Source organism: Protopterus annectens, chromosome 3.part0 (assembly GCF_019279795.1).
Source record: "Protopterus annectens isolate FY-2018-M chromosome 3.part0, PAN1.0, whole genome shotgun sequence".
Lineage (NCBI taxonomy): Eukaryota > Metazoa > Chordata > Ceratodontiformes > Protopteridae > Protopterus > Protopterus annectens.
The window spans coordinates 1654425686-1654453424 of NC_056731.1; positions in this window are offsets into that span (position 1 = coordinate 1654425686).

Consider the following 27739-nt stretch of genomic DNA (forward strand, 5'->3'; position numbering starts at 1 on the left):
CTATACAAAATCCCCCAATAAAAGGGAAGAGACATACGTACGGTCATCTGGGAAACACAGCTTATGTATACTGGTGATTTGTGAATAAAGGGATGGTAGAAGTTGAGAAACAAGTAGAAGGCAAACAGAATGGTGGTATATGTAGGAAAAAATAAAGGATACTGTTAGACTCAAAGGGCCTATTTCACTTGTAATGGTATCAATGAACAGCTAGAAAATCTGGGAAAAGACAATGAAGAACTGGTAGGGGAAAATAAAAAGAAAAAAGCTGTTAAGGACAAGAATAACAGAATGAAAAAAAAAATAAATGAAATGAACTTGCCATATTTTCTTTGAGGATCTTCTTTCGGCTTTTCCCAATTAGGGGTCGCCACAGTGGATCACCTGTCCGCTCATGATTGGCAGTAGAGTTTTACAGTGTCAAGTTGCCAGCCCGGCACCCAACCTTCCACTGAAGGCACATACACGCACACACTCATATCTAGGGCCAATTTGGAGTGTCCAATCCACCTACAGCATGTCTTTGGGATGTGGGAGGAAACCGGAGCACCCGGAGAAAACCCACGTGACCACAGGGAGGACATGCAGACTCAGCACAGAAGGCACCCCAGAGGTGACAATGCTAACCACTGCACCACTGTGGCTGCCCACCATATTTTCTTTGAGGATATACAGAGAAAAGAGCTTAGAGGTCATGCATGTGCTCCTACTGGATACTGAGGGCATTGTTTTATTTATTTATTTATTTTTTTGCTAATTGTAACTAGTCTTTGGTACAAAAACAAAACAGGAAACAATTAGTGATAAGGTAAAGATGCACCAGGGCATTTATTAAAGAGCCTAGCATGAGCTAAACCCTGCTCCCACGCTGTGATATGTTGCACTTAAGAGACATGTAAGCTGTGATGGAAAAGACATCATTACTGACCAATTTGCATGTCTCTGGATCACAGTTAACAATCATGATGTGAAGATCAGTGTTGATCTGCATGTCACAGTAGTTAACTGCTGCGGCCACATTGTGTAAACGTAGACATTTTTACCCCAGTCACTCTCCCATACACGCACAACGAGACATTAAAACACAAATACCCCCCCGCCACACACACACACACACACACACACACACACACACACACACACACACACACACACACACACACACACACACACACACACAAACACACAGTCCTCTGTACCTGTCCCTCAATTGTCTGCCCTTCCCATATATCTCCTTTCACAGCCGTAAGCCATCACAGAAAAATGCAGTCCCATGTTGCAAGTCATATCCCTGGTTTCTAGTGGGTTCCCCCCTCCCCTTGATCCCTGTAATGGTTTAGCAATCTTAGTGAAGGATTTTTATTTATTTATTTATTTATTTATTTATGTATTTATTTATGTTTTGCAAATAACTAGAAGACAATATTGTGGCTTTGATTGGAGGCTACTGGACTGTTTTCATACAGAGTATGCATTGCTTCACTGAAGAATTATTTTTTAGTGAGGGGAAACAGCAGGATAGCACTTGCAGTCAGGGGTAATCAGCTGTTTTTATATGGTCAGCCAGTGACATTTAAAAGATGCACAAATCATATTTTGTTTTCAGCAGTTTGAAGAACTGTAATGTTTTGAGGAGAAAGCAGAAAGATGATAGGTAAGGCATACTCAAGCCTTGTAATAAGACATTGATTATTATGGCATGGCTTGCTTCTGTTATAAACAATTGAACAATGTTGAAATACTTTTAAAGTGCTTTAATATTTTGTGTGTAAGCTGCTGTGTGTGGAAATGAAAAGATACTTTCTGACAAGATACCGTTTCTGGGTACCTTTGCTCTGTAGGACTAGAGATGGGGGGGGGGGTCCTAATAATGTCCAAACTAACATACCCCCACATAACCTCTAGAAAGTTCCTAACAAGCATAACCCCCATCAATAAACACCCATGATATATAGGGACACAACTAGGTTGGTTTGTATGGCTAGGCTTATAAAGGCCCTGGTGGTCATTAGCCTAGTATATACATATGATGATCCTATGAACCTTTATGGCTCTTTAATATTTAAGGGCTGTACAGAGGAGACTTGTTTTGAGGTCTCAGATAACATTACTATAGTTTTATGATATTATTAGATAACTTATTGTTTGTAAACCAGTTCAGTATGGAGCAGAATTCAGTATGTAGGGTATTCTTTAAGACTGTGGATGATTTACCAGTGTTATTAATGACAGTATTATCACTGTATACAACTCAGTTGATATGTGAGAATTCCCTTGGTTCATTGTTTGTCAATGGGGTAGCATTGTCTTCTATTTGTAGGATACAATCTGTCCTGTATGGGCGTGAGAAGGTTATAAAAATTAGAAAGTACAGAGGTCGAATCTATAGAGTTATAACCCTTGGACCAGTCTACAAGTCTACGTTTGGCTAAAAGTAAAGAATCAGAGGTATCTTGGTTAGAATGAGTTATAATGGATTTGGCTGGGAGATTCTTAGTTTTCAAAGGCCAGGAGTTGAGAAAAAGATTATTCTCACTCCTGCAATTAGATAAAATTTGTAACCTAAATAGCGTGTCTGATATGTTGGTAATGATAAAGCTAAGAATATTGTTTCCCTCCTCCCAAACAAAGGATTGTGCCTTTTTTGAGTAACTGCAAAAGTTTGATCAGCACAAGGAAATTGTTTTGTCTTTTTGCAAGCTGCTTTAGTCTAGATTTCTATCAATCATCAAATTATTTTGTATTGCGTCTTAGCCTTTAGCTGTCACTTATGTATTCTGTAATAGGTGTTTTTTTGACATATTCTAGGAGTACAGAAGGGATGATGAATTATACCTTGAGGCTGACTGTAGTTGACATCTGGCTGTCACACTATTCTTCTGTCATCCCATTTGTAATTGTTAGGATGATATCAAAGAGATGCCCTTCTTTGCTGTATTATACCTAGGCCCAGCATCCATAAGTACATCTACTGCTTCCTTATTTTTCCTTAACCTAAAAACTCCAGCAGGACTCGTGATTCTAGAATGAAAACTGTTTATTATACAACACAAAGTACTTTCATCTCTCATTTTTACTGAGTCATTTATCTGATCATCATTTTCTGGACTTGTTTTGCTGCTTTTACTGTTTTAAAAGTTGTTTTCCTTAAGCTAGATAACAGCATCTCCCAGTTTAGAGCCGGAAGATTAAAGTCTGCCATGTCTACTGTTCCTCTCATTTCTGCCCATCTATTAATCCTTCTTGTGAAATAATTATTTTTCTAATCTGACATTGTCTTCACTGTGTCTTTCCAAAACGGTTCTTTTACTTCCTCATCCATATTTTCCTCTTTTATAATCACCATAATTTCCAAAATGCATTTTACCTTATCCTAAATATATATTACTACCCAATCATCTTTGTTTTCCTGTTCTTGCCCTGAATCCAGATATCACATTATCCAATACTCCATCAGGTCTTTCCCATGTTTCTGCTACCATTCCAATGCCTTTGCTTCTTTCTACTAGAGTGGTATAGAAATTTCTCATTTTTGTGTAGACTTGAGGCTATGCAGTGCAACATCCTAAATAAAAACATTTGTTAATCAGTTTAGACCACTGATCCGCATAGACCCATTCAGGGTCTGTCCAATAATACTGTCTGGTGACTTACTCAGGAGGTTATGTGAATCAAACCTGGTACTGCTGCAGAGTATGGGTATATCAACCATAGTCTTAAAATGCTTAACCAGACTGCTATCTACTGACTTCTTCATCCATTGTTATTTGCAGTGTCCCCTGTTCTCTTATATCCCATTCCCACCCACTCTACTCAGATTATGCCTCAATAATTCTAGCTTTCCTTAACCCTCCCACTAGCTTAAAAGAACTGTTTGTGCTTTACTAGTCAAAGCTTTGAGAAGCTTTCTGTCCCTTCATTTTCATGTTCCTCCTTTCCTAGCTCCCTTCAATCCTACCATCCTTTCTTCCCTGTGTCTTCATTTCTTTCTTGCTTTTCTTCCCTTCTTCATGATTTCTATGCAGGTGTTGCCTGGCTAAAAAGCCTCAGATGTTAATGTGCAGTTAGTTCCCTTGCTGATTATTATTGTATGTATATATATACATGCCCATTCCTCTGGCCATGTATTGAATTCCATAAGTTTACATTCATGGTCATGGAAGTGGTAACACCTCTAAGCTGTTACACAAAGAATATATAGCTGTACTGCTCTCTGCTTTGCTCGTTGATTGTACCAGCTGCCATATCACAGATGCTGTCATGCACTGTCACTTGTCTGTACCCTCATCTGTTTTGGGTTATTAATAGGAACTCATTTGTTCAGTCTAGTATGAAAACTGGAATAATTTCCGTAGATACTACATGGACACCTGCATCTATCATTCAAAGGAATGAAGAATCCATTGAATTAACTATGTTGCATTGGCATTCTTTTTAAAATATGCAGTTCATCATACCCCTGATTGTTACAGGAGGCAGTGTTACTTTTACCCTAATGACTCAGCTCACCTTAAGGCACAACCACAATCAGCCATTGTGCTGAATTAAAGGGGGGGGGTAGAACAAATTATTAAGTAGTTTCACAGTTTCGTACCACAGCTATGTCTTCCATAGGGTGAATATTAAACCTGTAAAATAGTTCCTTGATTTTATGTAAGTATATGTTGATTATTTGCAAACTGTAGATCTGGGCTAGTCCAAGGGGTTCTTCAGTAGTGATGCATGGTAAATGACAAACAGAGATTACAGCTGCATATTATCAAGATACAAGTTACAATGCCTAGGCAAATGTAGTTACAAAATCATCTGCAAGCAGAGGGCATTTTCTGATTTTACAGTTGTACATAAACCACAAAAACATGTTACATTAACCACAGCCCCTAAAACATGTGCAAACAGCCTGTGAGATAAGGTAAAAGAGCAGTCTGCTCTTGAAGGTCTCCAAATCAGCAACATTTCTAATACGAAAAGGCAAGTGCATTCCAGACGTCTGGGCTATCCTTAAAAATACTTTTCTGCTCTTTTCACACAAGGTGAGTGTGTGTGTGTGTGTGTGTGTGTGTGTGTGTGAGTGTGTGTGTGTGTGTGTGTGTGTGTGTGTGTGTGTGTGTGTGTGTGTGTGTGTGTGTGTGTGTGTGTGTGTGTATACATGCTAAGGTATTTAAGTACAGTAATGGCTCATTCAGTCTGAGATATAAGAGAGTATAGATGGGAAATGCTAGAGAGATCACTGTTCTTTCTCAGCAAGTGCTGATGACAAGTATAGTTGACAGGTGGCCACACTACAGGTCGAACTTCAAAGGCTGATTTGAACAAATGGCAGAAATACTCAACAAGGCTGGATCTATTATTGGCACAGGAATATGACATTAATTTGTGTTACTACCTGCAAGGTTCATGTAGTCACCAAGGTAATAGGGGCTTAGCAGGTCTGGTGAAAAAGAGTGGCTGTGGACAGCTCTTTTCAGTTAAGGGTGATAGGATTCGGAGGTACCACCACTGTTTAGTTTCTGTTGAAGGCATGTATATTTTTTGCATTTGCCTACTATATGACTCTGATTTTGTCTTTTAAATATTCAGTGCTCACTTATGAAAAGGGACTGTTGTGCTTAGTGGGTTTACCTGGGTAACAAAACAAACAACCCCCTCAAAAAAAAAAAAACAATATGGCAGCAAAACAACCCATACGTGAGGTGCAGGTCACCTGCGTGAGGTGACCTCCAGTTAGCTACTGCATAATTGCTGTTCATGGGCATAGCTCAAACCCATTTGGCCTGCACTATGGTGGGACTGTGATGCCCCTGGCCCAGACTGCACACTCAGTAAGGAATGAAAAGGCTAATAGGCCTTCAAGGGGTACTTTATCCCTGCAGCTCATAAGTGAGGGGGAATTAAGAGCATAAGTTGAGCTAGGTTAGTTTAAACTCATTGTTGTCACAGAGAACTTAACATAAAGCTATGGAAGTCATTACTTACCAAAGTGCACATAAACAGTGAGATAATAGATTTTTTTGATAGCCAATAAACAAAATATTGAATGCAATCACAAATCAGTGACTGGTGTTACTTTCCAGGAAAGTCTGGTTTGATAGGTTCTTAGCAACAGTACTGGGGAGGAACAAGGTGTAGACCTTTTATAAAGGTTAGCAACCTAGCTCTCAAATTATTAGAAGAAGTCTGGACAAAGTCATAAGTAATGTGGGAATAAAGTCCCAAAAATAAGGACACTTTTTAAATATTGGTCTTATAATCTTAGAAAGTTGCAAGAATAACAGGTTTTGTATTAGCATGGATTTTCTGAGGTATGAAGTTTGAAAATCAAATGTCTGTCATTATTTTCTGACTTCAATTCCCACACAATTTGCCAGAAAAACAAAGATTTTATGAGGAACAGACTAAAAACAAGAGACAAAAGTCTGAACATTCTGCAAAAATCTGTATAGTTGAGAAGTTTGCTTAGGAGTGCTAGCTGTTGAAAAAAATGATATTTTTTTAACAGCAGTGCACACTAGAGAGTTTCTTTTTCCTTGTGAAGGGTTTAATATACTGAATGTGACTACAATGGGAGTCTGAGAAAGATGGTGTAACCCAGTGGAAACAGTTATGCCCGACAGCTCCAGGGTCTGGGGGTTCATTTCTGATTTCCTGTCAGTGTCTCTGTGGGCTTTGGATGTCCTGTTTGAGACAGTATATGCTTCCAACATGTACTCTAGCTTGTTTTCCTCCTACCTCTGAAAATCATGTTTGTTAAATGGCTAGACTAAATTGTAAAACGTATATAGATTAACAAATGCTAAATAAATATGTACTTTTGTAAATTTACAGCAGATGGCAGCATAACAGATGATATAAGTAAAAACTTGGGTTATTATATACCAGAACACATGGTCCCACAAGCTATGATGGAGTGGTATAGTAATACAGTATAATGACCAATAAATGAATTCCAGAAAAATGATGGTGGTCATTATAAAGAAAATATAGAAAGACTTCTGCTGGCAGAGCAAATTGTCAGAATGGAAGAGTCTACAGAACTGGTGGCTGCAGTACATTATATTGTAAGGTTTCAGTGTCATTACTTGTAGACTACAAGAGTCATTAAGTGTCTGATAATTGGAAGTGTAAGATATTTTGATATTAATCATGGCTGTGATAAAGTCAGCAAAAGTGGTGACCTGTAGCATACATACCCAAATATATAATAGTGTAGGAGCAAGACCTGTGAAATGCACCATATGTGATTTCTTTACATTTGTTGCATGATCTGGCTGTTTTATCATCTGTGCAAAACTAAATTAAAAAGGGAACGGATGGCAGCAGAAAAGGAATGTCAATGTTGTTGAGGCACATGAATCAGTGTCATGTTTAGTCCAGGAAAGCACAAAGAGAAGCATCATTTCATACTTTTCCAATTATGTACACAGTTGTATCGATTTTATTTATTCATTTTCATAATCAGAAGGTCTGTCTAGTTTCTGGGTCATGACCCATTTTATGTGAATGGCGGAAGAGAAAAGGTTTACACATATACACTTCTTCTTCTTCTTTCAGCTTTTCCCGGTTACGGGTCGCCACAGCGGATCACCTGTCCGCTCATGATTGGCAGTGGAGTTTTACAGTGTCGAGTTGCCAGCCTGGCACCCAACCTTCCACAGAAGGCACACCCATGCACACACTCACACTAGGGCCAATTTAGAGTGTCCAATCCACCTACAGCATGTCTTTGGGATGTGGGAGGAAACCGGAGCACCCAGAGGAAACCCACACGACCACAGGGAGGACATGCAGACTCCGCACAGAAGGCACCCCAGCTGACAATCGAACCAGAGAACCTCTTGCTGTGAAGTGGCAATGATAACCGCTGCACCACCATGGCTGCCCCATTTACACATATACACTATAAGTACAAAAGCAATAATGATTCGTACTAAAATTTTTAAAGCCATCATTATCATAGTCATTAGCAAGGTGATAACATTTAAAAAAAACAAAATCCAGATAGTTTAAGACAATTTAGGAAGAAAATCTCACATAGTAAAGAAAGACAAGCTAATGAAACAGGGTCTACATTATATAATCAAAAATTCAATTCAGCGAACGGCACTTAAATGCCATTCAGCAAACTGTTCATAGTAAGACCATGGTACAGTGAAGATTAGAAAATTTGCCCTTTCCTCACTGTAGTGCAATCTCAGAGTTGCTATATATAATTAGCGGGAGGTGTGCAGGGGGGGAGTCGTAGCCCCCCACAAGAGCAAATTTGATGAATGGCATTTTCGATGTAAGTTCCGTTTGCTGAACTGAATTTTCGATTATATAATATAGACCCAATGAAACATGACAAATTAAGATCAAGTAGTAGGGACAATATGATATATCATGAAAAAGATAGGTGAAATGTTTGTCAGGATGAGGTATCTGGAGAAGAAAAAGGTGAAGGAATCATTGTGAATTAGGTGATAATGATCAAGCTTCTTACTTCTTCCATTTGTATTTTATTTACTGTTTGGGCTGTTGCCCCCCCCCCCCCCCCCACCACCACCATTAGAGTAAAGCCCTAGAACAAATAGTTTGCATCACAGAAATGTTGGAGTTGCATTATTAGGTAAGGAGAGTGAGGTAAAAATAAAGGGAGTGGTCTACCATTTCTAAAATATAAACTCAGCAGGCTTTAGGCAAACCACTTATTCAAACAAATGCAAATGTGCTAGTTCTTGACCATTGCTGTATTTGCTTGTTGCATACCTGGCCTTTAAACCCCAATGGAAACAGTTATTCTGACATGCTAAGACTCTAGCAAATTAAGACAGGTGCAATTTTTATTTATTTTATTCACTGACTAAGCCAAGTGGTCACAAGTGCCCATTTTCAAATGCAACCAGGGAGCACTGACTGGTTAAGTGACTTAAGTGGTTAAGTGACACATGGTAGGCAAATGAAGGTAGAAAGAATCAAACTCTATAGTTGGACTAAATTAAGCAGCTTGTTAACAGCTCAGAGCTTTAATCATCTGCAGCAATTGTCTGACAATATCTCGAGTGTGTCAAAAGTTTTGAAAAGGTCAGTGGAGAAAGAATGCACATTGTCGCTGCATACATGCCCAGTGGCTATACGACAAAGCCTTCAGTGGATATTAGGTGAGCCTTTCTCCCTCCCTCCATCTCCCCCTCCTCTTTATTATCATTATTTGCTTCATTCACTATGCAGTAATAACAGCAGTACTGCCGGCTAATGCCAGAAGCAATCTATTGGGAGTTTTTAAGTAAGTAGTGTTACATATATTGGGATTTTAAAAAGATTACTGATCTGCACATTTCCTTATTTGCATACACATCGACAGTAGATGGAGACGTATTATCTTTCTAGGCTGTCTGGCTGCTGCTGTCAGCATACTGTAGCTTCAACCTGCCTTTTATTCCACAATACCAAACATTTCATAGATATTCACTGTGTGTGTCTCTTTTTATCTGTCTATCTACTAATCTCTCTCTCTCTTTATGTCTATTGGTTTATCTATCCTTATTTTAATGGTAGGCTCACATAAAAGATATTTATTTATTTCAGTTTAACTGGGTAAGTGCAATGGTATAATGGTAACAGTTCTGCCTCACAGTTCTAGGTCTGAAAGATCAGTTCTGATTTATAGAACCTTTTCAGCCATGTCCTGGGCACAGTGGTGTAAAACACAAACTGAAAATTGTACATAGAATAAAGAATACACAGAGTTGTACATAGTACAGAAACAAAGCAGAGACAATGCATTTGTATGTTATTTATTTATTTATTTATTTCAGTTTGATTACTGGGAAGGTCCACTGGGCTTGGGGGCCCGTTTTCAGTGCAGGCTCGGGGAGAAAAGCTCCATAGGAAACAACAATTTTAATTACATGAAAAATTCAAACACAGTTTGCAATTACAAACCACAGATTGCAAAAAATACTAACAATTTCTATTATGTTCAGGAGGGAAAAAAACAGGCATATAGTATAAAAACAATAATTTACTGTTTAGTTACCTGTGCAATCAATATTTTAAAAGAGGTTAGGAAGGTAAAGAGGTTAGCCTGGAGAGAAGGGGGTAGATAGCTTGAGAGGTGTGGACTGAAGAGTGCAGTTTCACATCCTATGTTGATAGAGGTAAGAATGAAGTTGGATTTTGAAGTTATTTAGGTTGTTGCAGGTTCTTAGTGAGTTGGGCAGGGCATTCCATTTTTTAGCTAGGGTAAAGGATAAGAGAAGCTGACCTACTAGGCGCTTTGGTTTTTGTACTGTGATCAGGTTTTGGTAAGAAGATCTAAGAGATCTAAGGGGGTATAAGGTTGTAGAATATTGGAAAGAGCAGGGCAGTTAGTAGAATGGAACAATAATTTGTCGGCTGTGGTGATTTGGAGAAAGTCAAGTTGATTGGGGAGTTCAAGCCAGTTTAGAGAGTGAAGGGAGGTGCAGTGATGAGAGGAGAATTTGGCATTTGTGGCAAGTTAGGAGATTTTGTTGCAACATTGTTCCAATTTGGAGGTAAGTGTGTATGATAAATTAGTGAGCAGAGGAGCGCCATATAGTAGAGAGGGAAGGAGGTAGGTAGAGGCAAGGGTTAGCCTGGTGGGAGGAGAGAGAAAGTGGTTGTTTCTATACAGTAAGCCAAGTTTTATGTGTGTTTTTTTTATGTTTAGCTGGATATGAGTATTAAATTTTAGTTGGTCATCAATCATAACACCAAGAAGTTTGGTGGAGGTTACGATCTCGATAGTGGAGTTGTTAAGGCTGGTAATTTGAAATGAGTTTTTATCAAGAGATGAGGATTTAGAGGGGGGAGAAAAGGAGGATCTTAGTTTTGTTTGCATTTAGGGAGAGGTGATTTTTGAGCATCCAGTTTTCAGTGGTTGAAAAGGCACTTTGTGTTAGAGCTTGGAGCTCTGTTAGGTTAGAGGCGCAGCAGATCAAAGTGGAATCATCAGTGTATTGCACAATTGTGGTGTTGGGAATGGTTTTGTGGAAGTCGTTAATAAAGATATTGAATAGTAACGGGCCAAGTATGGAACCTTGAGGTACTCTGGTAGGGGTAAGAAGGAAAGTAGAGGTGGCTTGGCCCCATTCCACAGCTTGGGACCGGTTTGAAAGGTAGCTAGAGAACCAGGAAAGAGTTTTTTTTGGCTAAGGTTGAGATTAGAGAGATGGTTTAGAAGGTGGGTGTGGGAGATGGTGTCAAAAGCTTTGGATAAGTCTAGTAGAACAGAGGATACTATGTTACTGGAGTCATGTGCAGAATTGACAGAATGTAAGAAGGAGAGAAAGGTGGTGTTAGTACTGTGTCCTGGGCGGAAAGCCATCTTGGGTAGGAGAGAGTAGTTGGTGTTTGGTAAGGAATGGCAAGAGCTGCAGGTGGATGCATTTTTCAAGGATTTTGGATATAGGGGAGAGGATGGCTATGGGGCGGAAATTGGATACATTACAATTTTTGCCACCTTTATGGAGAGGAAGAAAGAAAGCAGAGTGCCATAGTTTAGGTACATAGGATTCAAGTAGAGACCTATTAAATAGGATACTGATAGGTAGAGCAATGGTGTCAGAAGCTATTTTAGGAAGGAGGATAGAATCCTGTCAGGGGCATTGGAGCAAGGCTTTAGTTTATGGAGCAGTTTCTTTATTAGGTCAGTGGATACAGGTTTGAGTTCAAAAGAGTGGGGGGAGAGAAGGGAAGGGAAGATTGAGTAGGGAGGGGATGAGGGTTGTTGTTGGTGAAAGTCTTGGTTAGCTCAGTGATGGAAGAGGTGAAGAAGGAATTGAATAGTGAGGCAATTTCTGGGTCAGATTTGCTGGTATCAGGACAGGGGTTGTTTTTTGTACCTGGCCTAAAGAGGGAATTAATAGAATTCCAGAATTGTTTGGGATTTCTTGCATGGTTTTCTTATAATTTGATGTAGTAAGACTTTTTATCTGTAATGACTAGTTTTTTGGCAAGGTTTCTTAACTGCTTAAACTTAAAGAAGATTTCAGGCTGTTTGTGTTTAAGGTAGGCTTTCCAGGTTTTATCCCTTTGTAGCATAATCTTTTTTGTATCATTGGTGAGCCAAGGGATGTTTTTTGTTTTAACTCTTTTTCTTCTTATAGGAGCTAGGGAGTTAAGGACAGTTATGAATGTAGAATTGAAATAGTCAACGGCTTCATCTAATGGCAGTGTTTTTAGGGGGTTCCAGTTAGCTTAAGGGAGTTAGAGACAGAAGTAGGATTAAAGTTAGTTAGGTTACGAGTTTGACTGTAGTGGTGAGAGTGTGGGGGGTGGGAGTGGCTCGAATGGAGAAGGCAGGGAGGTGGTCTCCTAATGGGTCAGGAGTGACACAAGATTTTATGACTTTGTTAGGATGAGATACTAGGATCCAGTCAAGTATGGTGCCAGGGGGATTCATTTTGTTAGTTCTAGTAATGCAGTTAGTAAGTTGAGTGAAGTTGAATATTTTGATAGTTATGGAGGGATTAGGGTTACTGATTTTTCCCCAGTCAATATTTACATCTCCCAAAATGAAGGTTTCTAGCTTAATATTGGAGGAAGACCATGAGAGGATGTCTTCCAGCGTATTGGTATTGCTACCAGGAGGAAATAGAGGGAAATTATGCAGATGCTTTTGTGGTTGTTTATTTTTAGAATGCCAATTACTAGTTCAGCATTATTGAAAGAAGGGATGGGGTTAGGGTATGGGGTCATAGTCAAGAGGTTGGAGTAGAGTAAAGCAACTCCACCACCTCTTCTATTAGGGCAGTCAGATTGGAGAGAATGAAATCCTGGAGGTAGGAATACAGAGTCTTTAATGTGAGGTTTTAGCCAGGTTTCAGAGATGGCTGCTATGTCAGGAGAGTTATGAGAGAGGCAGGCATGGAAGAGGGTTAATTTATTTTTTAAGCTTTGGACATTGATAGTGAGGAACTTGAGGTTTTTATTAGAGGATATTTTGTTGGTGCATGGGTGATTTGTAGGAGAGAAGTTTGGACCTGGATTGGGGTGTATATTGCCAGCTAAGTGAAGGAAAGTGGGATTGGGGATACATTTATTAGTTTCATATTTTGATAGAAGGGGCTGGTAGTGATTTGGTTTAAGTTTGTAGTTATTGCTTGAGATAGGGAAAATTTTTACTTTTAAGAGAAAGAGAGGGTGGGAGGGAACTAGAGAAGCTGAGATGTTGTGAAAGTGGGATGTAAGCTGGAGCTGGAGAGTAAAAGGAGGAGAGAGTAAATGGAAATCAGTATAGGTGGTGATTTGGTATAGAGATAGTAGAAGGAAGGGGAAGGATGAGAAGAGAAAGACTTTGGAAGGAAGGCTGATCATGGTAATTGGAGACAGTTAGAAAAGATATAAAGAGAGGGAGATGTGATATTAGGTGTGTTGGGGTGTGGTGGAGAGAAGTAGGAAGGGTGGAGGAAGGGGAGGGGGAAAGGTGTATCCTGATTGGTTGGTGAAGAGGGTGGGATTAGTAGGCAGGGGATAAATGTAGAACCACTGGGGGAGGGTGGGAATTAGGGGCAGGGTAGGGGAGTGGAGTGAGCCTGCAGGGCGAACGGAGCTGGAAGAGCCAAGAAGATGAAAGGCCCGAAAAACAATCAGTGACCTGAGGCTGGAGAAGGAGAACTACTGCAGGGGTCCAGGTATATGGTTACAAACTTTGTCTTGTAGTAAAAAACTTAGAACTTTATGTTTAGTTAGTGGAAAACACTCTAGAAGCAAGTATATCAGTGTGGGGAGGTAAAATTACAGATTTCTTAGTGAAGGGCAGAGACACTTTCTAGGCAGAGTAAGTTAGTGGAGCAGGGAGAGGGAATTATTGCTGGTCTTTTTATTAGGAGTATGATGCCACCTAGTGGAAAAGGAGGGAGGTGCACTCAGTGGAGAAGAGGTTCCACAGAGAAGTCAGGTTTATAGAGATTAGATAGAGGTAATTGTGGGGAGTAGACTGCAAACCAAGGTTGGGGCTGGGGGGGGCCTGTGCAATGGCCAGTGGTAGGCTACTTTCACGTGCACCGAGGTAGAATGCTGCTCAAGTTAGGTAGATGCTAGAAGACATATGTAAGACAGATTACATACACTGAGTCTCCTTAGGGAGATAGGGTCCCAGTAAACTTAATAAGATCAAGCAGATAGTCCATGGATGTCTTCTCTTTGAAAGGAGGGATATTCTGTCTGGCAGTGAAAAAGGGGGAAACACCTTGGGGAGCGGCTGAAAAGAAGAGTGAGAAAAACAAACAGTTAAAAAAATGGGGTAGGGGGAGATAGGAAGCAGGAGAGTGCAGGAAGTAGTGGATGCAGAGTAGAGGAGGGAGTTTTACAGTGTGGAGTGAGAGGAGGAGAGAAAGGGAGAAGGGACAGAAGTGTAGTCTGAGGGAGAGAGAATAATGTAGCAGAGAGGTAGGGGAAAATGAAAGGTGGAAACAGTTGTGCAGTAGAAGGTCCACAAGTTATGATAAACTTCATACAACAATTCAGCATGCAAACAATAGCTAGATAACAGGATTACAGGTGCTTAGAGTAATCAGAGACTGTTTTTGTTGTTTAAATAGCAATAAAGCAAATACTCCTAGGTGGGAGAATAATCCAAAGCAGTAACTACATGAAAAAAAAACAGTTATTACATTCATTTAAACACATAAAGACAATCAGTTGAGGCAGGCCTTAGGGAATAGCAATATGTAAATACAAGTCAGGAACAATGCAATGCCTATAATACTACAGAGACTATGTTGCTAAAACAGCAGACAATAATATTTTGACTTCAGTTAGGTGGAAAACAGACACAGATTATGCAGTAGCAAGTTTAAAGGCAATGGTTGCTATGGTTCTAAGACAAAAAATCATGCCTGCAGGTAAAGATACTGTTATGCAATTGCAGGTTACAAAAATAAATGGTCACTAAGGTTTTAGAGGTAAAAAGCCGTGTCTATAGGTAAAAAAGACGCTGTTATGCAGTTTACTAATGAATCAAATGGTCACTTTGAATCTACAGCTAAAAATGATTTGTTGGCAGTTAAATAAGGCAGTTGCAGGTTGAAAATCAATGGTCGCTAAGGTTTTAATATTGGGAGCCGAGTCTTCCAGGGAAAAGACACAGTTAAGCTGTTAACTAATAGAAATCAATGGTCGCTGAGATTTCTACTGCTGGAAGCCAAGTTAGCAGATAGAAAAAGTAATCTCTGAGTATACAGAGAACTATTTCTGTAACTGGGCAATGGGGAAGCACTGGGATCCTGAGCTATTGTAAATGACAATCATTAAAACACGCCAGGACACTAGCGTTGAGTGCAGCGTCTAATGCTGCTTAACTGACGCCTCAATAAGGCTCGCTAATATATTAGCATTGTGAGCAGCTTCAATGCAGCTTAACAGACACAAACAAGCTTACACTAAGCAAAAAATAAAGAGCAGGCAATGGGGGAGCACTAGGATCATGAAATATTGTTAACGACAAACATTAAAACATGTCAAGACACTAGCATTGAGTGCAGCATCTAATGCTGCTTAACAGATGCCTCAACAAGGCTTGCTAATATATTAGCATTGTGAGCAGCTTCAAATGCAGATTAACAGTAACAAACAAGCTTACACTAAGCAAAAAAAAGAGCAGAGCACCATAAATTACACGCTGCTTCTACCAGAGAATTGGTAAACCTTATCCAAAAGCCTGACAATATGGACACAAAAATGCAGACTCTAAGCAAAGGGAGCAAACACAGGAATGCACACTGTTCAACCTGAGCAGAGAGAGACCCAAACCTGATTCCAAGGTGAGGTAGGGTAGTTATAGAACTTTAAACAGCAATATTAAAGGTATCAGAATCATTATATGGTGTCAGTAGTTCATAGCCAGACCTCCCAACTGTCCCGAATTACTCGTTTTTTTCCGAGTTTTGGGGTCCAAATAATGGGGTGCCACAATTCCCGAGTGGCACCCCTTCATTTCTGATTTTATTTCTTTATTTTTTGCACTTTTTCATTTTTCGCGCTTTAGCTGATGTCATCGCATACGCGATGACGTCAGCTCATCAGGGCTACCACCAGCCTGTCGGAAATGAGCTCGGGACGCATGTATTTCCGGGTTTCCAGACGTGGTTCAAATGCTTTGTGAGCGGGAACGGATTTAGAATGCTCGCGCCTGTCGCTTCGCAAGGATTTATGTTATTTAGAAGCTCTGGCTGTATTTTGAAGGCTCGTTCCTCCTGGCTGTTTCAGGTCTGGTCAAATGGAAAGGATTTATCTGAACTGAAGTAAGTTGAATGTAGTAGTAGGGTATGTGTGTGTGTGAGGGTGGTGTGTGCCTTTTCATTTTGTTGATGGTGCCTGTGTTATTTAGTTGTGCAGTACAGCAGGGTGTTCAGATGAGCAGCTGTACAATGAACTTAACTGGGTGATTTAGAAGGCTCGCCTGATGCCTGTCGCTTCACAAGGATTTATGTTATTTAGAAGCTCTGGCTGCTGTATTTAGAAGGCTCGCTCCTCCTGGCTGAAGGATTTATTTTATTTAGAAGCTTGCCTGGCTGTTAGCTGAATGTTTTAGAAGCTCTGGCTGTGTGGAACGGATTTAGAATGCTCGCCTGTCGCTTCGGCAAGGATTTATTTTATTTAGAAGCTCTGGCTATATTTAGAAGGCTCATTCCTCCTGGTTGTTTCAGGTCTGGTCAAATGGAAAGGTTAAGTTGAATGTAGTAGTAGGGTGTGTGTGTGAGGGTGGTGTGTGCCTTTTCATTTTGTTGAAGGTGCCTGTGTTATATTTAGTTGTGCAGTACAGCATTGTGTTCAGGTGAGCAGGTGTACAATGAACTTAACTGGGTGATTTTCAGTCATGTCAATTTTATTTCATGTGATGAAGTTGTACAAACTACTTAACTGGGTGATTCTCAATCGTGCAAATTCTATTTTCTGTGTTCTGGGGCTATGCATTTTGTTACATGAATATGAAGTGTATTAAATTGGAGAGGTGTAAGTCACCCTATCTAAGATTGTACTTCAGAGCAGCATGACTACAAATTACACTCAGGCTTAAAATCACTTCCCCCTTCCCCACTTCTATATGTCCCTGCCTTATGGCACCATTGGCTATACCCAGCTGACTTATTCATTTGATGGGGCATGGAATGGACATCCCTGGCCTAAGCAAAAGCCCTATAGTCCAACAAGTGTGCTGTATTATACAAGGAATATAATTTAATGTCAGGAAGGTGTATCAAAGAAAACATGTATGTTTCTTCTTTTGTGTGAAAGGGGCCAATGATTTGAAAACAGTATCCACCACTGACCAAATGCATTTTCTTTGAATTTGGTGTGGGTTTCAATGCTGTTTCAATGAATGTGAGTTTTAAGGGCAGAGACGTTTTAATTCCAAGTCTATTTTCGTTGTGAGACAGTGTTGTTTTGTTTAGCAGATGTCTATTTATGCATTGGGCTGTAAAATGTAAAAATAAAATCCAAATAATCACTGTATTAGTAAAGCAGTATGCACACATTAGAGTTTATGGAAAATGGGGCAAAATAGCCAGGTAATGGGACATTGGAATGGCTGCAGGACTCTGGTGCCATATTTTGGTTGTCCTTCAGTTTGCGTTTGAAAGTTGTGTCCCACAATTCCATTGGAGTGGGTGGGGTTACGTAAATATGTATGCAAATTAGATGTTAAGCAGTGTACAGATTTGTACCTATTTTTCATGGGCCTTGTCCAGATTTTTGATGTTTCCAGGTTGAGAGGTATGTTCATAGCAGCCAGTACAAATCAAGTATAATACAGCAAAGTTAAACAGTGATATGATTAGAGAGTTTCAGAAGCTTTTAGTAGCATATACGCTATAAGCATAGATACATTAGACTCTGTAATACTTAATTTCAATTCCTGTTGAGCTACACTTACCGGGAGGTGAGAGCAGCAGCCTAGACACAGGGCCGAGTGCACAGAGGACGCACGTGGCCCAGATTTAAAAATAACGCCTCAGATATCATCCTGGTTATTTACAATTAAAAATACAAGTGATATTATTTACTGTATGTACATTTAAGATATGCATGTTCAAACAATGGTCATTTCTTAAAAGTCATTACAAGAAAGATGTGACTGCAGCATAAGCTGCAAGGACGAGCCATCTGTCATGAAAGAGGATGTGGGCAAGGACGAGCCATCTGTCATGAAAGAGGATGTGGGCAAGGACGAGCCATCTGTCATGAAAGAGGATGTGGTGTCCTTAAACAACTGTTCTTTTAATTTGTCTCTAAATAATTGAAGTACTTTTTGTTCTGCCTCACGTCTGTTTTTTTTTTTTCATTCAAGAATTTTATTAAACCTTCTAAATTAAAATTACAAGAATTAAATAAAATAACATTTAGGTAATGAGGGAAAAAGTAAACAAATAAAATTCAACAAATTTGAATTTAAAAATTATTTACACTGTGTATATCATGACTGAAGTATTAAATATAATAATTTAAATAGGTATTTCAGTCACTGTGAGCACAAACTGATTTAGTATCAAGTAAAAGAACTAAATAAGATAAATATATATATTATACCAGAGCAAAAATACTGATAATTTTCAATAAGTGATAACACTTTTAGCAATGGATTCTTGATGAAGATCCTAGGCGATATTCTGTTTTTCTTTATGTGAGTTTCTCAGATAGCAGTTTCTCAAAGGATGACATAAATTCTTCAAATTGTGGTAAAGCAGAGTTTTCCACTTTCTTGTGATAGTTTTCCTTGATATAGCTAAGATTGTCCATGTTAAATAAAGACCTTTATTCGTGTTATAATTCTCTAATATATTGAATAATGCTAGAGCTTTTGTTAAAATAAAAGAATCAGACCATAACACTTGAGAAAGTCTTTAATTTTGTTCCAGTAATTAGTTATAAAAGAACAAAAGTATATGAGACCAGTATGTAACACAACTTTGTTTACAGCTTCAACATTCACTATAGTTGTCTTTATTAAACTTTAGCAATTCTATGTGGTGTCAAAAAATCTCTGTGTAGAAATTTCCATGTGAAAATTCATCAGTAATGTGATCAGGAAGTATTCTTAACAGATTCCGGTAATTGTAGTTTGTTTTCTTCAAAAAATGTATTACCTCCTAATGTAAAATAATTCCAAAAATGTATCACTTAAATTGCTATTATTTATTATGCAAAATTTGTAAAGATTGGAGATTATGTTTCCCATTTCTTGTTTTGTATGTAATATTTCATAGTGTTTTTGGACAAACTTTGGAATCTCTTTATATTATGACTGTGACAAAGGAAAATTGTCTTTTGCAAGTATTTTAATATTTTATAAGTGAATCTATTCTTGTGGATCAAGACTATGGGGGAATTTAATAAAGCCTACACGGTCTTTTTTTACTGTGTAGGCATCGTGGCATGCTGCTTACATGAAAGTACGCAAGTTTGCAATCCAGTAAGCTCTGCTGAGTGGCATGCACGAGCACGCTAACATGGGAAGTTCCGTGGCATGCAAATCACCTCATAAAGAGGTGAATCTCATGCAAATGAGGCAAGTAGAGCGATCCAGTGAGAAGATAGGCAGCTCTGCAGACCCCGTGTTGGTGTGCATAGTGTACATGGAAAAATTCCATGTACAGGATTTCAGCCAGACAACAGGGGCTGTAAAAACACAGGTAGCTGGACAGAAATGTCATAGCACATACAGATATGAGCAAAACTATCCACCGTGTGTCTAAAAAATGTAAAGGAAATAATTTAAATTAATTTTATTTTTTTAATGATCTGGGTATGTTTGCACGGTGCCCCGCAGTGTGCAAGCATGCTTTTATGAAAAAAAGAGTGGAAAAAACCACATATAATAGTATGTGACAAAAATGTATTATAGGACTTGCGTGGAGTATCTGCAATGGTGGAATAGTGCTGTTGCTAATGAGGTAGTTCCTGGAACCATGTAGTTTGCAAGTTGTGTGCACAGTTCCCTATGCAAATGAGCTGGGGTTACTGAATAGCACAAATGGGTATCTGTGTCCGCATATCCCTTCCTTGTAGGCACAGAACCATGTTGGTGTTCACAGAAGAGGTAGTTGACATCAAGAGGGGGTGTGTCTGAGGACTAGTAAGCTCATTGGAGCTCAGCTGCACCTGTTTGTGAGGCGTGCCTCTGTGCTCAGCAGGGAGGTGTGTAACTGGCTACTAAGCTTTATTTACCTTCAGGGTGGGTGTTTCCGTGTGTTTGTGCAGCGTGCTGATGTGCTGAGTGTGACCTTTCGGGGGGGGGGTGTGTACAGTGACTGCTAAGCTTTGTTTACCTTTGCGGTGCTTGTTTCTGCATGTTTGCATGGCACACTGCTGTGCTGAGTGTATCTAAAAGCCAATGATATATTAATTACTGATGACCCCTGTTTCACTTAAACTAGGGCCATTAAATCTTCTTAATGGTGTCCTTGGTAGGTGGAATGCATCATTGGTACCCAATCACACAGTCAGCACCTACAGTAGAACACTATAAAGTATGCATACACCCTACATTCTGATTTTTCAACAATACTTTGCACCATTACAGTACAGTCATGGGAATTTTAACTGAAAGAATGCTATGGACTGCTGCAGGTCTGCTACATCTGTATGTGCTTGATGCCGAAGTCAGTGCTGCTGCTGGTGCTGCTGACAATAGGCTTAGAATGAGAAGGAGAAGAGTGTTCAGGCCCAGGGTAACCTTCCAGGAGCTACATGAGCTAGAGATTGCAGAGTGCTACAGGGTGGACAGGGACATACTGCAAGAACTCACGGAACTCTGCTGCCCTCAACTCAGATCCAGAGCCAACAGAGGGGAACCCATCCCAGTGGAAACGAAGGTATATGTAGCCCTTAGGATAATACCCACAGGTACCTTCCAAAGACCAACTGGGGACATGATGGGGATCTCACAGGCATCATCATCCAGGTTACTCCACCAAGATGCCATGCTACCACATGCCAGTGAGCACATTTGTTTTCCCCTCACCACTGAGGCAAGAGCCAGCAATATGCAACACTTCTACCATGTAGCACACTACCCTGAGGTACTGGGTGCCATAGATTGCACTCATGTACACATCGAGGCACCACTGGGTGAGCAGGGTAGAATCTATGTAAAGCAAGGGATACCACTCCATCAACTGCCAGGTCATGTGCAATGTCCAGAGTATTATCATGAATGTGTGTGCTGGCAGTCCTGGCAGTTATCATGACTCCCATATCTGGCATGCATCACAGCTGTACCAAGTGTTTGCTAAGTGAGACATCCCACACAGCCATTTACTGGGGGATGCTGGCTATGCCCTGGAACCGTGGATGATGACACCCATCAGAAATGCACACACCCATTAATGAATGCCATAATGAGGCACACGCACAAACTAGGGACATCATAGAGCATACGTGTGGGCTGTGAAAGTCATGGTTCTGGTGCATCAATATAGCTGGTGGAGCACTGCAGTACTCTCCAGCCACATGTCCAGTTGTGTTCACAGTATGTGCCATGCTACACAATATAATCCTGCAGAAATAGCTGCAGCAGGATTAGCAAAGGGAAGGGATACACAGCCCCCTTTCAGTGCCTATATATAATTAATAGGGGGTGTTTGTGGACTGTTTTATATGTTTGCATGTTCAGGTCACCACAGCCACACTCACAAGAGGACTCGGAGGAAGATCCCCCTGATGATGTCCCTGTAGGCAGACATAGCCATGCCCAGTATGCCCAGGCATTGTCTAAGAGAAAATGGATTGCACATTCACTGATAACCTAGGGTCCTAGGGACTGACACCTTACTCCTACTCGCATACATATAGTAAACATGTTGATGCCAGGCAACCCACACAACCTATCACACTAATTATAAGGCGGTGGTGGTGCTGCGGTAGCATTGTCACCTCACAGTCAGACGCTGTCCGGTTTGATTCTCAGCTAGAGCATCTTCTGCGTGGAGACATGCGTGAATGGGCGTACCTTCGTTGAAGGTTGTGTGTCAGGGCTGGTAACTCGGCATGTAAAAATCAACTACCAATCATTAGCGGACCGGAGTTCCGATGTGGCGACCCCTAACCGGGAAAAGCCGAAAGACACAACAACTATAATATAGCATAGGTATGGATCTGCTGTTGTTATTCAAGGAAATATACTTGGCTAATTGGACAGCTGTAACATCCACATGGGACTACAGATACCCAGTCCAATAGTATGTGTTCCTTAATAGTCACTAGGCCTCAGGGTAGGAATATTCACTACATCAGTCAAGGGAGATGTTAAACAGTGGGCTCAAATGATATTTAGACTACTGTATATCCCAGCAGATCATGTGCCTTTGTTCCCTCACCCCCAAGCCAGCAGTGTACCCATACAACTGCTTTAACAGAAAATCAGCTATGGTATATCAGTGGACCAGGCAGCCTCAGATCTGTAACATAGTTATCGCTCACACATTGTATGTCTTTCTTCATACAGGATAACAGTGTACATATTTATGCTGCTGGTTGTGTGATGAATGACTCCTCTCTTTCTTGTGACCTGAGTGGCTCAGTGGACTAAGGAAGCTAGCATGGGTGATGGCTTTAATGGTTCTAATCTGGAATTACATCTTTTGCATGTGAGGTAGTACTATGTTGGTGTTTTCCCAGACTGTCATACCTCTTATTGCAAGAAATCGGGACAAAGCCAGTAAGATTGGGGGGGGGGGGGCAAAGGCCCAAACATAGGGTCAGATTTCAAATATTGCCCCCATAAACCTAGAAAGTCACTGGAAGTAAAGGTGTTGCATTATTACATATGTTCTGGAGGATATAACGCCTGAGACACAAATGTTTGTCTCTAAGTAGTATAATGTAGTGACATCAATATTCAATATTTCACCCAAAGACCACAAATCTATGAGGAACAGAACAAACATATGAGGCAAAACTCTCGACAATCTGTGGAAATCAGGACAGTTGAGAAGTATGCAGACTGTCAGTCTGTTGGTGGTGTAACATTACCAACTGTAGTCACAGATTAAGTACAGAGCATAGCTGGGGAATGCTGTGGACAGTTTGAGTGAAGTGCAGTACTGCAGAAACAGGGGTGGATGTTAATGTCTGTAACATACAAAATCCCAGACTGGAGTACAGGTAGGTGTGGACTGGAGTCACTTTATTAGTACTGACAGACCCACTGGGCATGCCCATACACTTATTTAAAATGAGAGCAATCCTGTTGGCTCTTCATCAAAATGACCCATTGCATATAAATGTCTGTACAGACAGATATACGTATACATAGCCATTTGTCACTATCTCTCTCTCACATGCATAGTATAGCTTTCGCTATGTAGTGACAAATAGATATGTACTGATATATATATATATATATATATATATATATATATATATATATATATATATATATATATATATATATATATATATATATATATTACAATGATACATACACCCCCCATATATCTACATAACACATATACATATCATCGACACATGCAGCTACAGTTATATATACATCCCTGTTATATACAGAAATATGTGTGTGGATGTCTGTATTGTCCAACATATTCTAATAATGGTGAGTAAATCTTCACTATCACACAGGCATACTGTTGCTCAAAGTATCCAAGCTAAGGGTGCAAGATTCCAAATTCCACTTACCCACAGACCCCTGTGCCTGCTGGATGTCACCATGTAGACAGACACAGGTGAGCAGGTGCTGTAATGTGTAATGTTGTCAATGCATGTATGAACAGGGCAACTTCTCCCTGCCCACAGGTATGCCTATGTAACTGCAAGCAGCCACATATGGCCATACAGGTTACAATACCCACGTAGCTAGGATAATTCCAGTTATCCCATTGCTAGGATACTAAATGCAGATAACAGTATGAAGGAATATCACACTACAGGCCACAGATGCTGATCAACACATGCCTAGTTTGTTTAATGCACAAGTACTGTGCCTGCCATCACATATACAACAGACTTAACATGTGGCATGTGCAATAAGTACCGTGATCTATAGTGTTCAATACTAGATAGGTAGGAGTTCTAATCTCACGCCAGTCCACTGGGTGCATGTGTGTGTGTGTGTGTGTGTGTGTGTGTGTGTGTGTGTGTGTGTGTGTGTGTGTGTGTGTGTGTGTGTGTGTGTGTGTCTCCCTGCAAATGAACAGACATGTCTTCTTGGGCTATCCACTTGCAACGGTTATACAACTTTTGGCCCTGCAACTTGATGCTAGTTTCCACAATACCCTTTTCTACAAGGCCTGACAATGTCAGCCACCTTAAGACTATCAGCTGACAGTGTGATATCAAATGTAAGCTGTGGCACATGCGATAAGTGCCATGATCTATAGTGTATAAGATTAGATAGGTAGGGGTTATAATCTCACTCCAGCCTATTTTGCGCATGTGTATATATATCCATATGGCATAACCTTGGTCGCCTAGACATATGTAGGGTTTTGCAGTGTGTTATTTGTTGTGGGTGATGTGGCCCCCCAAAAAGACTGACCATAACAAGGCCTGTGTATGTCATCAAGCATTATATGTCCTAAAATAATAGCACTAGCAGACATAAGGTGCGCTGCATGCACCACGTACTGTGATCTGTAGTACATACCATTACATAGGTAAGTGTGCACACCTACATATAACCAATCTGCACTATGTGTGTGCCTTGGCGTGTCCTGTACACACTGATTGGAAGTGGTGCTAGCCTAAATGTAGCCATGTGTTTGTTTGAGCCTGTTAGAGCTTTTTACAACATGTTATGGAACCATGGGATGCATGGATTGAACACAGAGAGTACTGTAGCCTTCAATTGTCACTGGTCAGCAACATGGGGATGCAGTCGCAGTTTTACAACCAATACTGACAGGTTTGGGATGTACATCCGAGACTGGCACTGGTATACTGAATATGGCAGTCATCACAGCTATCATTGCGTCAATGGCACCCTTGCCATGTCACTACACAGGTATATCATACAATGTAGCAGCCACACAGGTTTTAAGGTGCACCAATATACATTGTAAAGAACATGTCCTATGGAGTCCATGTCAGGACTGTACATGTATAGTCTATCTCCAAAATGCTTTGGAGGGGATGTGTATGGCTCCATACAGTGAGGTGTCAGTTCCCACTGTGTACCTCCAGTGCATCCATGACAGGACCTACATGAGTCACCTGTGCTACACACCAACAACATCAGTGTGGTATGCATAGCACATGCTGGTGAGACAGGTATGTAACACAGGCAGTACACCCTACATGAAACAGGCCTCCTATGCATGTCACACACATCTGCTGTGACACACATCATGTGCAGGTTATACATTGGGATACAGAACACAACAATCAGAACTGTTGCTGGACAGTTGTTGGTACTGGACACAGGATATATGTAGATGCATCATCTCCATCAAAACTATGATGGCACTTATAAAGGGTATCAGACCTTCTCACAGATCAGAGATGCATGAGTATGCTGAATGCCAACATTGTCCTTGTTAGAACCATGCAGTTATAGTGCTGTACCTTGCTGACAACATATGTCTGCTGTGCTGACATGGCATCCTGCTTTATTTCTGCTGTGTATGCATAGGTTATTCCAACAGACTCCTGTAACAGAAAAATAAGCAGGCCCATGACATACCTGTCATTGTGTAACTATACAGCCAATTCAACAACATACAACATAAGGACCACATAAGGTACAAAAATGTATGTGGCATACACATGACAAATGCCAGCATACAGTATCTCTTGTTAACCACTACAAGTGGCATGGTGAACCAACACTGCATTACACAAGTACATTTTAAGTAATATAGTCACCCAGTGCATCAGACACATAGCTTCATTCCCCTGCATCAATGTCAAGGATGACAGGGATATGGCACAGGTATCACTTGCACATGGTGTTCTGTGCAGATGCAGGAGGCCTAGGCTGGCCCAAATGGTAGACGGCATGTGTGTGAGTCAAGGGGGAGCATGTAAGATGGACCATGGAGAGGTGTTGTGTTTGTGTGTAGGTGACATGCATTTGACAGTGGTGTGTGAGTGTGTGCATGTACACAGTCAAGCTCAGTGCTAGCCCTACACTTCTGTATGTTGGACAGCTGTGGACCATACATGGTAGAGTTGACAGTTCACTGTCTCTGGCCCCGAACACAGGAACTGGCTCTGCCAGGAGTTGCACTGGCACCTCCATGACCAAGGTCATAAGCGGTGCTAGTACCTGATGGTGACTGGTGTCTGCTGGGACTGTGTCTCCCACGAGACCACCAAGGACCACGAGCCCATGGTCTGCTATGCTGTGCTGTGGACAGCACACTCCCCTCTGTAGTGCTGGATGTACTGCCACTACATAAGCGTGAGTGTGCATGGCCACATGAACTCACAGCAGATGGTGTTGCTGACCTACGTCCATGTGTCCAGCGCTCAATCCCACCACACGTTTCAGCACAAACAATGTGTGGTCCAAGACAGACACTGCCTCAGCCCACCATCTGTCTACTGCATCAGTCAACTTATCCAGGGTGACCCTAATGCGGTGGAGGCTGTCACAGATATTAGACTGTGTGGCATTCATAACCCCAAGCATACACCTGGTGTTCCATTCGGAATGTGCCTCTGCCTCCATGATGGCCCAAAATATGCACCAGGTGACCCATGATGTGACACATGCAACAGGTGGTGGACGGACAGCAGACCTCCAACAAACACCACTGTCAATCCACCTGTGTGGGACCTCACCAGCTCCCTGGCTATGGTCAGTGTCTACACTCACTGCAGCCACAGGTGCCACACTGTCCTGTTCAATATCTCCACCCTCTGACCATCCAATATCTGTGGCATCCGGTGGTGGGGTGTGTGTGAGCATACAGACTGTGTGCAGTGTCAATGGGGACAGATCCAGCCTCTGACACCCCCACCTGTGCTTTACTGTGGCCACCATCATCATCAGTGTCTGAGGAGACACTAACATCAGGTTGTGTAGGGGACAGACTCCAACCCCCATGGTCACCTGTAATAAGAATGAAAAAAGGAGTACATTAATACCTGCACAATTGTATACAAAAAACATCCAATACTCATAACAAGTGGATTAGTGGTCAAACAACTTCCTTCTCCACCTTCATCCACAAAGCACTACCTAGAAATATAATTCAAATTCAACTCAGGACCTTTATAACCATCACTTGAAGTAAATCAAGTCAAACATGACCAGTAATATTTACCTTTTACTTGGTATGACAGTATAATTGAAAAAACAACACATACAACTCTCTGTATAATTATATGGAAATACACATGTCAGTGCCTAATGTATTTGCCTTCAACCTGTTGTATTTTTAAAAGGCATTTTAGATTCCTTGCCTCATTTAAACAAGGAGCCTTATATGCTCTTACCTGTAACTGCCAAAGTGTATCTGTTTATTGAACTATGCTCCTGTGACTACCCCCTCTCCAAACCTTAGATACCTCTTCCAGACTGGCATTTAAAAACATCCTATGCTGACTACACACATAATTATGTGTACATAGGACATTATTCTGGCCCTTAACCATACTAGACTATAATGGTTCCTTAACAAAACAAGTGTCATACTTACCAGGGGGAGGACCATGGCCTTGGGCAATACCCGACGGACCTGTGAAAATTTGAGGGTGGGATAATGTCAGTACCACTGCATGTTGCAGCACAACAAGGTAATATGTCCATATATCTCACATTTACAGTGGCTACTGT